Below are 15169 nucleotides of genomic sequence, written 5' to 3'. Positions count from 1 at the left end.
AAAACTCTATAGCAGGTATTGCTTTTATAAGGCAGATGAGGAGGTCCTAGATCCACCATGCCAAGGCTAGATCCACTTTGAAATGAGGTAAGTTCCATGAGATAAGGGATAAAGCCTCATTAGTAGGAATTCGAGATTGTATTCAATAGAAAATGAATGACTCAATACTCAAAGCTTTTAGAGGAGGAAGATTCGATATTATATTTTATTTTCCTCATTTCCAAGTGTCGTCACACTCGTAGTAAAGGAAACCTTCACTGACCAACGCAAGTTTCATGTATGCAACATGCGCCATCACATGTTCTGCTACACCTAAGTCCAATGGAGTCTCAAATTAGGGTTTTGAACCAATGTAATCCAATATTTTTATAGCTTTTGGAAATAGTTTTCCTTTTGGCATTACATGGGATTGATGAAAAGTGTAATAGATGATGAGAGATCTAGGTTTGGGGAATTTTGACTAAGTGTGATAAAATGGCTTGTAACCAATTGTCGTGTAAAGTACAAAGTCAAAAGCTACAAAGTGTAATGGATGATGAGATATTTGGGTTTGGGGAATTTTGACTAAGTGGGACAAAATGGTCTATAATAGTCAACTACCAAAGAAAGCCTAACATTACGAGGTTCATTCTTAAAATGCAACCATTTTTTCTCAATTTCCATAAATGCATAACCATCTGCCGACATTCAAATAACATCATCTCCACTTCTCTTCCATGCATGGTAATTCATAAATTGTGCTATGATTTCGCACATGAAAAATCATTGCAAATGTGGAATTATGGGAATATGACGAAGAACCTTTCAGGCACCCTTTTTGCTATTTGGTCGATTTGATATCTACTGCTCTGACATTGCGGACAATTATTTTTTTCGTTGCATGTTTTCCATAATATATAATATGATCATTAGGACATGCATCTTTTGCTTGATACTTCATTCCAATTTATTTCATAATAGTATATAAATATCGATATGTGCAAGGTAAAATATTTGACGATGGTGACATAATTCCACCTAACAATCTACAACATAAAAAATCACAAGTTAGTGTAAAGAATATTAATCATAAATATTCTATTCTTATCTTACACATTTATTAACACAAAAAGAAAAAGAAAAAAATCAACCTTTATGTCTAATATGTGATGAAAGAAATTACATACTTCCAAATATGTGTTTGTTGTAGCAGCTACAACCACCCTCCAAAATGTTGCCCTAACCCCGTTTTGGAGCCTCCCTACCAACCATCCTCAGGAGCATGTCTTTCATTGTCAAGTACAGAGGCTTCATCTAAGTTTCAGTGGCCTGTCATCCTATGCATGTCAGCTTGTTTGTCTCCCTCCCGCAGACTAGCCTTCTGGACTTAGACTATTTTCTGGCTAAGAGGCGCCCCCAAAAAATTGCACAATTCTAGATGGGAACTAGCCTTCCCTCCAAAAATTGCACAAATGAGTTGAGCTACCTACTGAGCTCCAGATTTGTGCAAAATAGTCAGGCAGTCCTCCCTCAAGAAATTGAGCAATCTGGCCTGGTAGTGGGACTTAGCCCAGAAATTGTGCAATTCTGGGAGGCAGTGACCTGTTGACCCTAGAAATTATGCAATTCTTGAGGGAAAACTAGCCCTTCTCAGCCTAGAAAATAAGAAAATCCCTCTCCCAAGCTCGCAGACTGTTTCATGTGCCTTCAGGTTGACTGGTTTCCTCTGCGATTGAGCAAAATTGATTTGCATGCATGGGCTGATTTTCCCAAAATAGCAAAAGGCAGCATGCAAAAGGCATCCCTAGATTTTGGGGATCTATTTTTAGAAGCTAGAGGTTACATGCAAAGATCATGTTAGAAACCTCCCGCCAAGTGTCACTTTTCCCAAGATTTGTGACATGCGCATCATAGCCTCGATCTTATCAATCCTTATGTACTAAAAATTGCAGAGCTTATTCCTCACATCGATCTTGCAGCTCTAACATCCCACATCACATCTACGAGTCTTCAGTACCTTCAACTTAGTTGTTTCAAGGTAAGTCTTCTTCTAATGTCCTGTGCTGCGTTTCTGTTTCTTTTTGTTTTTAACTTTGTGTAAGTGTTGTCTGCTTGATTTCAATGAATGCTTGTTATCATTTTAATGTATGTTAGATTGTAGAAGAATCATTTAAGTTTTCATTTGCATCTCACTGATGTCACATGCATGACACTGTTTTCGCACCAACAGTTATCGTTGCGGCGACTCGCTTCACACACATGCATGTTTTCACGTTTATTGAACCCTGCACTTACTGTTTGCGTGCATTATCATTCACTCTTGTTTACACTCAGTTTCACCATGCATTTATAATTCTCACGTTTTCAGTCGCCCATCAGCAGGTCTAGCTTTCCTTGCCCGACTAGAATTGTGCATTTATGAAGTGAAGGATTTGCCTTCACTCCAAAAATTATGCAATTCTGGCCCAACACTAATCTCTAGGCTTTCATTGCACAATTCTAAGAGGCGGTGCCTTACTGGTCCCAGAAACTACACAATGCAGTTTGCTGGTTTGCATGTAATTGTTGACTGAAATTGCGCATTACGTAGTTTCAGTCCTCGGAAGGCCAGGTTGGATTGTACATTGCATAGTTCTAGTAGTCAGTCAGCCTCCTCGACAACCCGGACTATGCCTTGCACATTTTTGGTAATCAGTGTCCCAGCCTCTCGATGAAAATTGAATAATCTTCATAGACAGTGACATAGGTATGTTGCATGTCAGTCCTCTAGTTTGTTTTGGTTTTCAACTAATATATTTCTCGCCATGACTATTGCTATGTCTCCAAGTATCATAGGTGTTCATCTACCTCTCAGAAGTACAGGTACATCAGCCCTAGAAAGCAGAGTCAAAGGACACCATTGAGAGTGCAACTGGGGATGTAGTTGATCAAGTGTCTATGAACTTGCCTATCTATGGAGACATCAAGTTTTTCATAAAAAAGGATATCAAGATGAAATGGAAGTAGCATCACAGCGAGCAGCACCATCAATAGTAGCAAAAGGTAGCAGAGCTGCATGTGACAATGGCAAGAGGAAGGTTGTTGGCAGCGTAGAGGCGGAGCAAAGTTGCAACTTCAAGCAGATCCACATGTGATGAAAGTAACTTTGGAGATTGAGTCTATGAGGTGACAACACGACAGGATTTTCATAGATGAGAGAAGGAGTTGCAGAAGGAATAGATATAGCAAGAGGCACAACATGCACAGACTAATGAAACTGCACCGATATAGGTTATAGACCCATCCCAGCAGCTAGCACAAAGCAGACATGGTGAGCAGTGTTGTCGATCACATGCAGGGGTTTTCAGGAACATGGATGTCATTATGCACATGCATGTGATCCCACCCATTGGCACACTCACCGAGGCGAAGGCAAGAACCAAGTATGACTAAATTTGACATGTATTTCGACAAGTTAATGTGTTTAGCCACTAGCACACACATGGAGATTAGCGCAGACACTATGCATCAGTATGTTGCTGGTACACTGGACTCAAGACATTGATGCGCATGTTATCAGATGAGATGGACAGAGGATCCAAATCACTGTACCCAGATGCAACAGAGGCAAGAGTTCGCTTACAATAGGATGTCACCATTGAGCACACAAGCACCATCACATACGACCAAGCTTGGCATCAGTTCGCCATTGTCGATCAACACAAAGATGTCAAAGAGTTGGTCTTCCCACAACTTTCTGAGTCTTAGTGATAGTTTGCATGGCTTACTCAAACTTATTTTGTCTCACATGGGTACATGTGCAGATTGCATGTAACGTCTTGTAAAGTGAAAGTCCAAGTGTCGATAATTAAATGTAACATTCATGTAGTAGTTAAGATTCATGAGGGAGGTGAAGAGTCACAAAGGGGAGTTTCAAGGGTTACAACACCCTTTGCTATTTATAGAACCTCATAACTCATTTTACGAGATTTTGGGAGCCAGGATTCCTATAGGTGTATCTTAGAGAAAGCTTGGAGTGTATTGGAATGAGCTGGTGATGTATCTTTGCTCGATTGTTCCCTTTCAAGTTGTGTGTTTCCATAGGTTTCCAAGGGGCACACTCATTCTACTTTCCATGTGTTAGAACACTTCATGCACCTTCCTTGGCTTGCTGTGTGTGGCACACCCTTGCTACCAACAAGGACATCTTACTTACCTCTACGCACAACCGCGACGAAGGCAATACCGTATGACCCACTATTGGGACTACTACACCAAACAGTTTTAGGTCTAGTTGGGACTTCTTACCGGGGAGATCCCCTAACATGTTGGCGAGTCCAGCACCGTCAACATTTTGGCGCTAGAAGGAGGGACAGATGACAAGCTGAGTCCTCACAATCTATTTTGAATCTCTACATATCTATCATGACTAACTACAAAGTTTCTCTTCCGGAGTGTATGTCTTATGGAAACAACTTCAAAATCTCGGAAGAGCTCTTGGATAACTTGTCACATAAAACATACGATGGTGGAGGCTATGTAGCCTTGGTTAGGCATGCGGTCGACATTGTAGGCTCATGTGAAAGACATGGAATCTTTGAAGAGTACATGACCTGCGCGTTGTTCACCTACACGCTTCGAGGGTGCCCCATGCATTGGTGTCCCACGCTGCCCAAAAATATATTCATTCTCTTTCTCATCTGGTCACAGAGATAGACCGTGCTTTCAATCATTTTGACCATAAAGCACTCAACAAAGAAATTCTGGAATTACAGAAAGCACCTGATGAATCTCTTGAACAATTTTACATGCGCTTTCGTAATCTTGCATACCGATTTCCCGAAGATGAAATTGATTGGGAATTTCTCGATGGAAGATTTGAGTATCTTCTTCACATATCCGAAAATCTACAATTCTTGAAATCATCCAAACCCCGCTCAGCACACTTCGGTGATGGAGCTGCGCAATCACAGGTAGGCACAGTTGCTGTCACAAGTGAATGTCTGCCTTCACCTCATCAAAATGCTCTACCACCACAGAGTGATGTAGGAGAACATGCACAGACATCTTTTGAACTATCACATCCTCCCACCCCACCTACCCCTGATATCTGTCGATATTTGTCTTGCAAGCCTGTTGGTTGTCACATGGATTTGTTCCCTCAACCTCCTTCCCTATGTTCCATTGATCCTCTCAATTGTATTTCTTATGTTCTTCCATTCTGGACTCCACACTTGTTGTGAATGAGGATTATATTGTTTACGGAGTTGGTGTTGTGCAGCCAACCTGTGCCATCATTCATGATGAGTGTGTGCGGGAATCTAAAGAAGAACCCACAGTGAAGGATGACTCCCTTCCATCCGCGCCTCACCCGCTCTATCCTGACATCCCTTGTGATTCTTCCATTGTTGATTTCCCCTGTGAAAACTCATTTCCAAATGTTTCTACTTCTGATCATTCACAGGACACATCGGATGTCAGTCTGTCATTACATTGCGGAGAGGACACATCTTCCTCTGAAAATCCGTCCAATCTGTCATCTATCATTTCTGAAAACACATAGGGTGAACATCCTTGCTTCTCATCTACCCCTCTGCACGATTCATCAAATCATGAGGATGTCGATGAACATCCCAATTTTTTTTATCATGGCTATCATGATATTTTTACTTCTTCATTTGATCACGATGTTGACTCACTCGTTATTAATCTGTCTAAGCCACTGGTCTCCGATGATCTACCTATCAATGAAGTTGAAACCCCGTAGGGTGTCGAGGCACTTCAGCCTGAGTTAATGGTTATGTTAGGCCTTCATTGTCCTGAGGTTTATTTCACTTCTGATCACGAAATTGTTGAAGCATGCAAGGCTCCTCATCACTCTCTGCTTTGCATTGAAGGTCAGCCAAACACCCAGATTTTGCTTCCTCCACTCAAATTACACATGCCCATCACTCTTGCATTGGAGGAATCTTACACAACAAGCACACTTAAACAATGTAAGTGGTCTACCTTTCTCATGTTTGCTTTCATGTCACAGTCAAGAGAATTTGTATGCTTAACATCTGCACACAATGTAGCACAACACCATGGCAAGTCCACAGAGTACATGTCATGCACTTTCACTGACTTCTTTTCTCTAGACACACTTAAACCCGGAGTGTTTTTGTCTTCATCATTATATCTTTCATCCTTTTTTGCTTGCGCAACTACCTTTTTCGCAAACCACGCCTTCACGAACATGGGTCGACCAATGCGTCGATCACTGCATTGGAAATATCACTTCACGTGATCAGGCCAATGCACCATTAGCTTAGGAGTAGGAGTAGTGTTTACTTTACCTTGTTTTCTTGCATGCATGTTTGCTTTCTTACTTTTTTTGTTTATTTGCTTCCATGTTTCTTTGCTTGCTCGCTTTTCTTTCGTATTTTTGCTTCTGCTCTTCACTCTTTAGTTGTTTGTTTGCATTTTTGCATTCGTAGGTCAGTTTCACATGAGCCATGTCTGAATCTTGAAATAAGCTCGATAAAGTACAAGAGGACTTGTGCAGTTATCAATACTTTATTATCTGTCGTCTTGCCTCTATGTGAATAACTTGTTGTCTGCAGTCCATGATACATCAATTGAAAATATGTTCTGATCAAAGTGAGCCTTGGTGAAAACACAATGCTTGCACGCTAACTAGTGTCACCTACTCTAGTCGGTTGTTTTGGGTTAACCCTTGTCAGCTCACTCAAGTAGAGTAAGGTGAGGGGGAAACCTTAACAAGCACGTTAGAGGTATATACAAACTACCTCTCTAAAGGAACAACCTCTTCTGCTCTCAATAAGTTAGGATCCCTCTTCCGCCTCTAAAATGAATGTGTTATGCACTGTTATGAAAATGAAAATATGAAAAAATTTCGAAAAAATGAATATGAATCAGGCAAAAGAAGAGAAAGGATTCCTACGCATAGAGGTGATACAAGTAACTCCGTTGGGGTACTGACCAGGTTCGCTGGCAGAGGAGCGATGCTTGTGTTCCTGTGTTACTCCACCGAGGTATTGCCTAGGCTTGCTGGAAGCGGAGAAACACCAGAGATGAAACTTAAACTATGAATATCATATGGCTTGTGCAGCCATATACCCCTCATCCCAATCGAAACAACTATGTTGGATTAGCTTGGAATGTTTGCCGATCGATCAAGAGCGTGGCAGATGTTACATCTTACAACCAAGCAAGTGTGGAAGCCAAGATGATCAGAGAACTGAACAATACTTCCAGAGGTGTTAGACTCGATCTTCATTAACAAGGTCCATGCAGAGAGTTGGTGATATACTAGTGTGTCGCCAAGTGTTGTAGCGGCTACAACCACCCTCCAAAATTTTTCCCTAGACTCGTTTTGGAGCCTCCCTACCAACCATCCTCACCAGCATTTTTTGCATTGTCAAGTACATAGGCTTTAGTTGCATTTCAGTGGCTTGTTGGCCTGTGCATGTCATCTTGTTTGTCTCCCTCCCACAGAGCGGCTTTCTGGACTTAGACTATTTTCTGGATGAAAGGTTCCCCCTGAAAATTTCACAATTCTCGAGGGGAACTAGCCTTCCCTCAAGAAATTTCACAAATCAGTTGAGATGCCTGCTGAGCTACTGATTTGCGCAAAATAGTCAGGCATTCCTCCCTCAAGAAACTGTGCAATATATCCTAGTAGTGGGCCTCAGCCCAGAAATTACGCAATTCTAGGAGGCAGTGACCTGTTGACCCCAAAAATTGTACAATGCCTGAGGGACAGCCATCCCAAAATCTGCACAAATCCCTCAACCAGGCTTGTGGACTGTTGCATGTGCCTTCAGGTTGACCGGTTCTCTCCAACGCCTTATTACAATTTATTTAATCACATTTAAATCATGTGATTAATTTAATCTAAACACACTTAATTATCCTCTAATGTTGCATTTTGACTTGCAAGCATATTTTTTATTTTTCTTAAGGTTTTAACCTTTTTTGGAAATAATTTACAACATGGAATATTATTTACAACACTTTAAAGATAATAATGATCATCTATAATCAAACAATCCTATAAAATTAATAGGACCCTAACATCTTCTAGCTGGTGATGTATCTTTGCTCGTGTGTCCCCTTTCAAGCTGGGTGTTTCCATAGGTTTCCAAGGGGCGCACTCATTCCACTTTCCATGTGTTAAACCCTTCAAGCACCTTCCTTGGCTTGTTGCGCATGTCACACCCTTGATACGAATAAGTACATCTTAATTAACTCTACGCGCTATTGTGGTCAAGGCAATACCATATGACCCACTGTTGGGACTCCTACACCAAACGGTCTAAGGTCTAGTTGGAACTTCTTACTCGGGAGATCCCCTGACATGTTGGCGGGTCTAGCACCATCAACAGTTTGGCGCTAGAAGGAGGGCAAAATGACAAGCTAATTCCTCACAATCTGTTTTGAATCTTTGCATATCTATCATGACTAACTACAAAGTTTCTCTTCCGGATTGTATGTCTTATGGAAACAACTTTGAAATCTCGGAAGAACTCTGGGATAACTTGTCACATGAAACATATGATGGTGGAGGCTACGTATCCTTGGTTAGGCACACGGTCAGTGTTGTAGGCTCATGCAAAAGACATGGAATCTTTGAAGAGTACATGACCTATGCATTGTTTGCCTACAAGCTTCGAGGGCACCCCATGCATTGGTGTGCCACGCTCCCCGAAAAATCTATTCATTCTCTTTCTCATCTGGTCGTAGAGGTAAACTGTGCTTTCAATCATTTTGAGTGTAAAGAAATCAACAAATAAATTGTGCAATTACGGAAAGCACTTGATGAATCTCTTGAAAAATTTTACATGCGCTTTCGTAATCTTGCATATTGATTTCCCGAAGATGAAATTGATTAGGAATTTCTTGATGGAAGATTTGAGTATCTTCTTCACAAATCTGAAAATCCGAAATTCTTGAAATCATCCAAACCCCGCTCAGCACACTTCGGTGATGGAGTTGCGCAATCACAGGCAGGCACAGTTTCTATCACAAGTGATTGTTCACCTTCACCTCATCAAACATCTCTACCACCACAAAGTGATGTGGGAGAACATGCACACACATATGTTGAACTGTCACATCCTCCCACCCCACCTACCCCTTATATCTGCGTAGATTTGGCTTGTAAGCCTATTTGTTGTCACTTGGATTCGTTCCCTCAACCTACATCCCCGAGTTCCATTGATCCTCTAGATTTTATTGTCTTGTGTTATTCCATACCAGACTCCACACTTGTTGTGAACGAGGATCAAGTTGTTGACGGAGTTGGTGTTGTGCAACCAACCTGCACCACCATTCATGATGAGTGTGTATAGGAATCTAAATAAGAACTCGCGGTGAAGGATGATTCCCTTCCAACCATGCCTCACCCACTCCATCCTGACATCCCTTGTGATTCTGCCACTGTTGATTTCCCCTGTGAAAACTAATTTCTGGATGTTTCTACTTCTGATCGTTCACAGGACACATTAGATGTCAGTCTGTCATTACATTGTAGAGAGGACACATCTTCCTCTGAAAATCCATCCAATCTATCAGCTGTCATTTCTGAAAACACAGAAGGTGACCATCCTTACTTCTCATCTACCCCTTTGCATGATTCATCATATCAGGAGGATGCCGAAGAACACCTTGAATTTTCTAATCGTGGTTGTCGTGCTCTTTGTACTTGTTCATTTGATCACGATGTTGATTCACTTGCTGCTAATCTATCTAAGCCACTGGCCTCCAATGATCTACCTATCGACAAATTCAAAAGCCCGCAAGTTGTCGAGGCATTTCAGCCTGAGCTGATGGTTATGTCAGGTCCTCATTGTCCTGAGGTTTGTTTCACTTCTGATCAAGAAATTGTTGAAGCACGCAAGGCTCCTCCTCACTCTTTGGTTTGCATTGAAGATCTACCAAACATCCATATTTTGCTTCCTCCACTTGAATTACATGATCCAATCGCTCTTGCATTAGAGGAATCTTACACAGCAAGCACATTTGTGCAACGTAAGTGGTCTACCTTTCTCACATTTTCTTGCATGTCATAGCCAAGAGAATGTGTATGCTTAACATTTGCACGCAGTGTACCACGGCACCATGGCAAGTCCACATAGTACATGTCATGCACTTTCACTCACTTCTTTTCTATGGACGCACTTAAACGTAGAGTGTGTTTGTCTTCATCGTTGTATCTTGCATCCTTGCTAGCTTGTGCAACTGCATTGTTCACAAACCATGCCTTCACCAACATGGGTTGACGAATGCGTCGGTGGCTGCATTGGAAATATCACTTCACGTGATCAGGCCCATGCACCGTTAGCTTAGGAGTAGGAGTAGTGTTTCCTTTACCTTGTTTTCTTGCATGCATGTTTGCTTTCTTACTTGTTTGTTTGTTTGCTTGCATGTTTGTTTGCTTGCATGTTTGTTTGCTTGCTCACTTTGCTTTCACATTTTTTCTTCTGCTCTTTTCTCTTTAGTTGTTTGTTTACCTGTTTGCGTTTGTAGGTCAGTTTCGCATGAGCCATGTGCGACTCTTGAAACAAGTTGGATAAAGTACAAGAGGACTTGTGTAGCTATCAATACTTGGTTATATGTCGTCCTGCCTTTGTATGAAGAACTTTTTGTCTTCATTCCATGGTACATCAATGGAAAATGCATTTTGATCGAAGTGAGCCTTGGTGAAAACACAATGCTTGCACACTAACTAGTGTCACCTACTCTAGTTGGTTGTTTTGGGTTAATCCTTGTCAGCTCAGTCAAGTAGAGTAAGGTGAGGGCGAAAACCTTAACAAGCATGCGAGAGGTATATACAAACTACATATCTAAAGGAATAACCTCTTTTTCTCTCAATAAGTTGGGATCCCTCTTCCCCCTTTGGAATGAATAAGTGTTATGCACAGTTATGAAAATGAAAAAAAATGAAAATATAAAAAAAAATTGAAAAAATGAAAATGTATAAGGTCAAAGAAAAGAAATTCTTCCTGCGCAGAGAGGTGATACAAGTAACTCCGTGGGGGTACTAACTAGGCTCACTGGTAGCGGAGTGATGCTTGTGTTCCTGCTTGACTCCATCAGGGTGCTGTCCAGGCCTGCTGGCAGTGGAGCAACACCAGAGATGAAACTTAAACTCTGACTATCATATGGCTTATGCACCAATATACCCCTCATCCAAATTGTAACAACTGTGTTGGATTGGATTGGAATGTGTGTTGACCAATCAAGAGAGTGGCGGATGCTACAACTTACAACCAAGCAAGTGTGGAAGCCAAGACGATCAGAGAACTGAACAATACTTTAGAAGATTTTAGACTTGATTTTCATGAACAAGGTCCATGCAGAGAGTTGGAGATCTACCAGTGTGCCTCCAAGTATTGTAGCGGCTACAAACACCCTCCAAAGTACATAGTCTTCAGCTGAGTTTCAGTGGCATGCCATCCTATGCATGTTAGCTTGTTTGTCTCCCTCCCACAGACTGGTCTTCTGGACTTAGACTACTTGCTGGCTTAGAGGCTCCCTAGAAAATTACAAAATTCTAGAGCGGAACTAGCCTTCCCTCCATAAATTGCACAAATCAGTTGAGCTTCCTGCTGAGCTCCAAATTTGGGCAGAATAGTTAGGAATTCCTCCCTCAACAAACTACGTAACTTGGCCCAGCACTGGGCCTCAGCCCAAAAATTGCGCAATTTTGGGAGGCAGTGACCTTCTGACCCCATAAATTGCACAATGCTTAAGGGACAGCCAGCCCTCCTCAACCTAAAAACTATGCAAATCCATCTCCCAGGCTCGCAGACTGTTGCATGTGCCTTTTGGTTGACCAGTTCCCTCCAGGACTGAGCAAAATTGATTTGCATGCATGGGCTTCTTTTTCTCGAAATAGCAAAAGGCAGCATGCAAAAGGCATCCCTAGATTTTAGGGATATATTTTTAGCAACTGGAGGTTACATGCAAAGATTATTTTAGAAACCTCCCGCCAAGTGTTACTTTTCCCTAGATTTGTGGCATGCATGTCATAACCTTGATCTTATAAAAAAATATGTACCGGATGCTGCAAAGCTCATTCCTCACATTGATCTTGCATCTCTGACATCCAACATCGCATCTAGGAGTCTTCGTCACCTTCATCTTAGCTATTTTAGGGTAAGTCTATTTCTCATGTCATGTGTTGTGTTTCTGTCACTTTTTGTTTTTCTCTTTGTGTAAGTGCTTGCTGCTTGATTTCAATGAACGCTTGTTGTCGTTTTAATGTATGTTAGCTTGTAGAATCATCGTTTCATCTTTCGTTTGCATCTCACTGTTGTCGTATGCACGATATTGTTTTCGCACTCACGGTCTTTGTTGTAGCAACCTGCTTCATACACATGCATTTTTTCCCATTTTATAAATCCTACACTTACAATTTTCATGCATGATCATTCACTCTTGTTTACACTTAGTTTCACCATGCATTCAGACTTCTCATGTTTTCAGTCGTCCATCGACAGGTCTGGGTTGCCTTGACCTAGACCTTGCCTTGCTCAGCTAGCATTGCGCAGCTACGAAGTGAAGGCTCTTCTTTCCCTTTAGAAATTGCGCAAACTAGCCTAGCACTGACCTACAGGCTTGTATTGGGCAATTCTAGGAGACAGTGCCTTGCTGGCCCCAGAAACTACGCAATGCGGTTTGCTGGTTTGCATGTCACTGCTATCTAAAATTGCACATTACATAGTTTCATTCCTCAACAGGCTAGGTTGGACAGTGCATTGTGCAGTTCCAACAGTTACTCAGCCTCCCCGACAACCTAGACAGTGCCTTGCGCAGTTTTGGTAGTCAGTCTCCTAGCCTCCAAGTGAAAATTACGCAATCTTCACAGATAGTCACACAGGTATGTTGCATGTTAGTCCTCCATTTTTTTTGGTTTTAAACTGATAGATTTCTTGCCATGAGTGTTGCTATGTCTCCAGGTATCACAGGTGTTTGTCTGCCTCTCAAAAGTACAGGGACAGAGGCCCCAAAAAGCAGAGTCAAATAACATCGTTGAGAGCACAACTAGGGATGCAATCAATCAAGTGTCTATGATCTTTCCTATCTATCGAGACATCAAGTTGTTCATAAACAAGGATATCAAGATGAAATGGCAGTGACATCATAGTGAGCAGCACCATCAATAGCAGTAGAAGGTAGCATACCTGCACGTGGCAAAGGCAAGAGGAAGGTTGTTGATAGTGCAGAGGCGGAGCGTAGCTGCAAGTTCAAGTAGATCCACTTGTGATGTAAGAACAGGAGATGCACAAATAAGAAAAGAGGTTTCAGCAGGAACAGATGCAACAAGAGACACAACATGCACAGAATGATGAAACTGCACCCATACAGGTTATATACCCATCCCAACAGTTGGCACAGAGTAGACAGGGTGAGCAGTGTTGTCGATCACATGCAAGGGTGTTCATAAACAAAGATGTCATTATGCGCACGCATGCGATCCCACAAAATGGCACACTCACCGAGGCGAAGACAAGAACCAAGTCTGGCTGAAGCTGAACATGTATTTGACAAGTTAATGCTTATAGCCACCAGCACACACTTGGAGATCATTGCATACATTATGCATCAGTATGTTGCTGGTACGGAGAAGCCTAATCAATGTACCTGGATGCAACAGAGGTACGAGTTCGCTCACAACAGGATTTCACCATTGAGCATGCGGACACCATCACGAACAATAAGCATGGCATCAGTTCGACACCGTCGATCCTCGCAAGGATGTCGAAGATTTGTTCTTCCCATAATTTTCTGAGTCTTAGTGATAGTTTACATGGCTTGCTCAAGCCTATTTTTCCTCACATGGGTACATGTGTAGATTGCATGTAACATCTTGTAAAGTGAAATTCCAAATGTCGATAGTTGAATGTAATAGTCATGTAGTAGTTGAAGAGTCTTGAGGGTAGGTGAAGAGTCACAAAGGGGGATGTCAAGGGTCACCCCACCCTTTGTTATTTATAGAACCTCATAACTCATTGTACGGGATTTTGGGAGACAAGCTTCCTATAGGTGTATCTTAGAGAAAGCCTAGAGTGTATTGTAACAAGCCTTGGCTTCTCCACGGTGCAGAGCTAGTATATCTCTTTGGAGGAGCAAGCAGTAGTGACTGTAACATTCTGTTTTCAAGACTAGTAGTTGAACATGGTTGTATGTATGATTCAAACTTTCACTTTCTTAATATAATAGAACCAGCACATTTCATGCATATGTTGTTATTGTATTTCAGTTGTCTTGGTTATGCTAACGATTTATGCGTTTTTTTTCTTACGCATGTATGTATGGACTCTTTCTATATATGTATGTATGAATCTTATTGAGATGTGATGTTGGTTTAACCATCACTGTAGGTCATTGGTTTTCCTCCCTTCCAGCTACTGATGTATCTTTGCTCGTGTGTTCCCTTTCAATATGCATGTTTCCAAAGGTTTCCAAGGGGCGTACTCATTCTTCTTTCCGTGTGTTAGAACCCTTCATGCACCTTCCTTGGCTTGCTATGCATGTCACACCCTTTCTACCAACAAGGACATCTTACTTACCTCTGCGTGCAACCGCAATCAAGAAAATATCATACAACCCACTTCTAGGACTCCTAAACCAAATGGTCTGAGGTCTAGTTGGGACTTCTTACCGGGGAGATCCCCTGACATGTTTGCGGGTCTGACATCATCAATAGTGTCATACAACTATTTGACAAACAATTCAAAACATTTAAGTTCACCAACAATAATGTAGCAGAGATAAGATTTGATTTTGAGCCTTCATAAAGTGGTGGCATTACATTTTCTAGCAAAGGTTCATCAAGAATATTATCATCATTGTCCTCATCCTCATCATTAACTGGTCAAGTGAACAAGTCCTGGATCAATTCACTTGTTTCATCATCTTAAACTATGTTATTATTGACATCTTCTTCCATAGGATGATTAACTTGATCTTCAATATTTCCTCCATGTTCCTCAGATTGTACAACATTTAAATTACTACTTGGGGCATTTGAACACCAACTAGGGGGCCATCTTGACTTTATAACTAGAAACAATCATACAAATTAAAAGTAGTTTGCATAGAAAATATTATAACAATATAAAAATTTACAAATACAATTAATATAAACACAATAGATAATGAATATATAACTTACCAAGGGAGAATATTCCTTCGATCC

Source organism: Pinus tabuliformis, chromosome 3_2, assembly GCF_031772625.1.
Source record: "Pinus tabuliformis cultivar Carrire ecotype Pingquan chromosome 3_2, CPIR1, whole genome shotgun sequence".
In the NCBI taxonomy this organism is placed as follows: Eukaryota; Viridiplantae; Streptophyta; class Pinopsida; order Pinales; family Pinaceae; genus Pinus; species Pinus tabuliformis.
Note: the sequence above shows the minus strand (reverse complement) of the source record.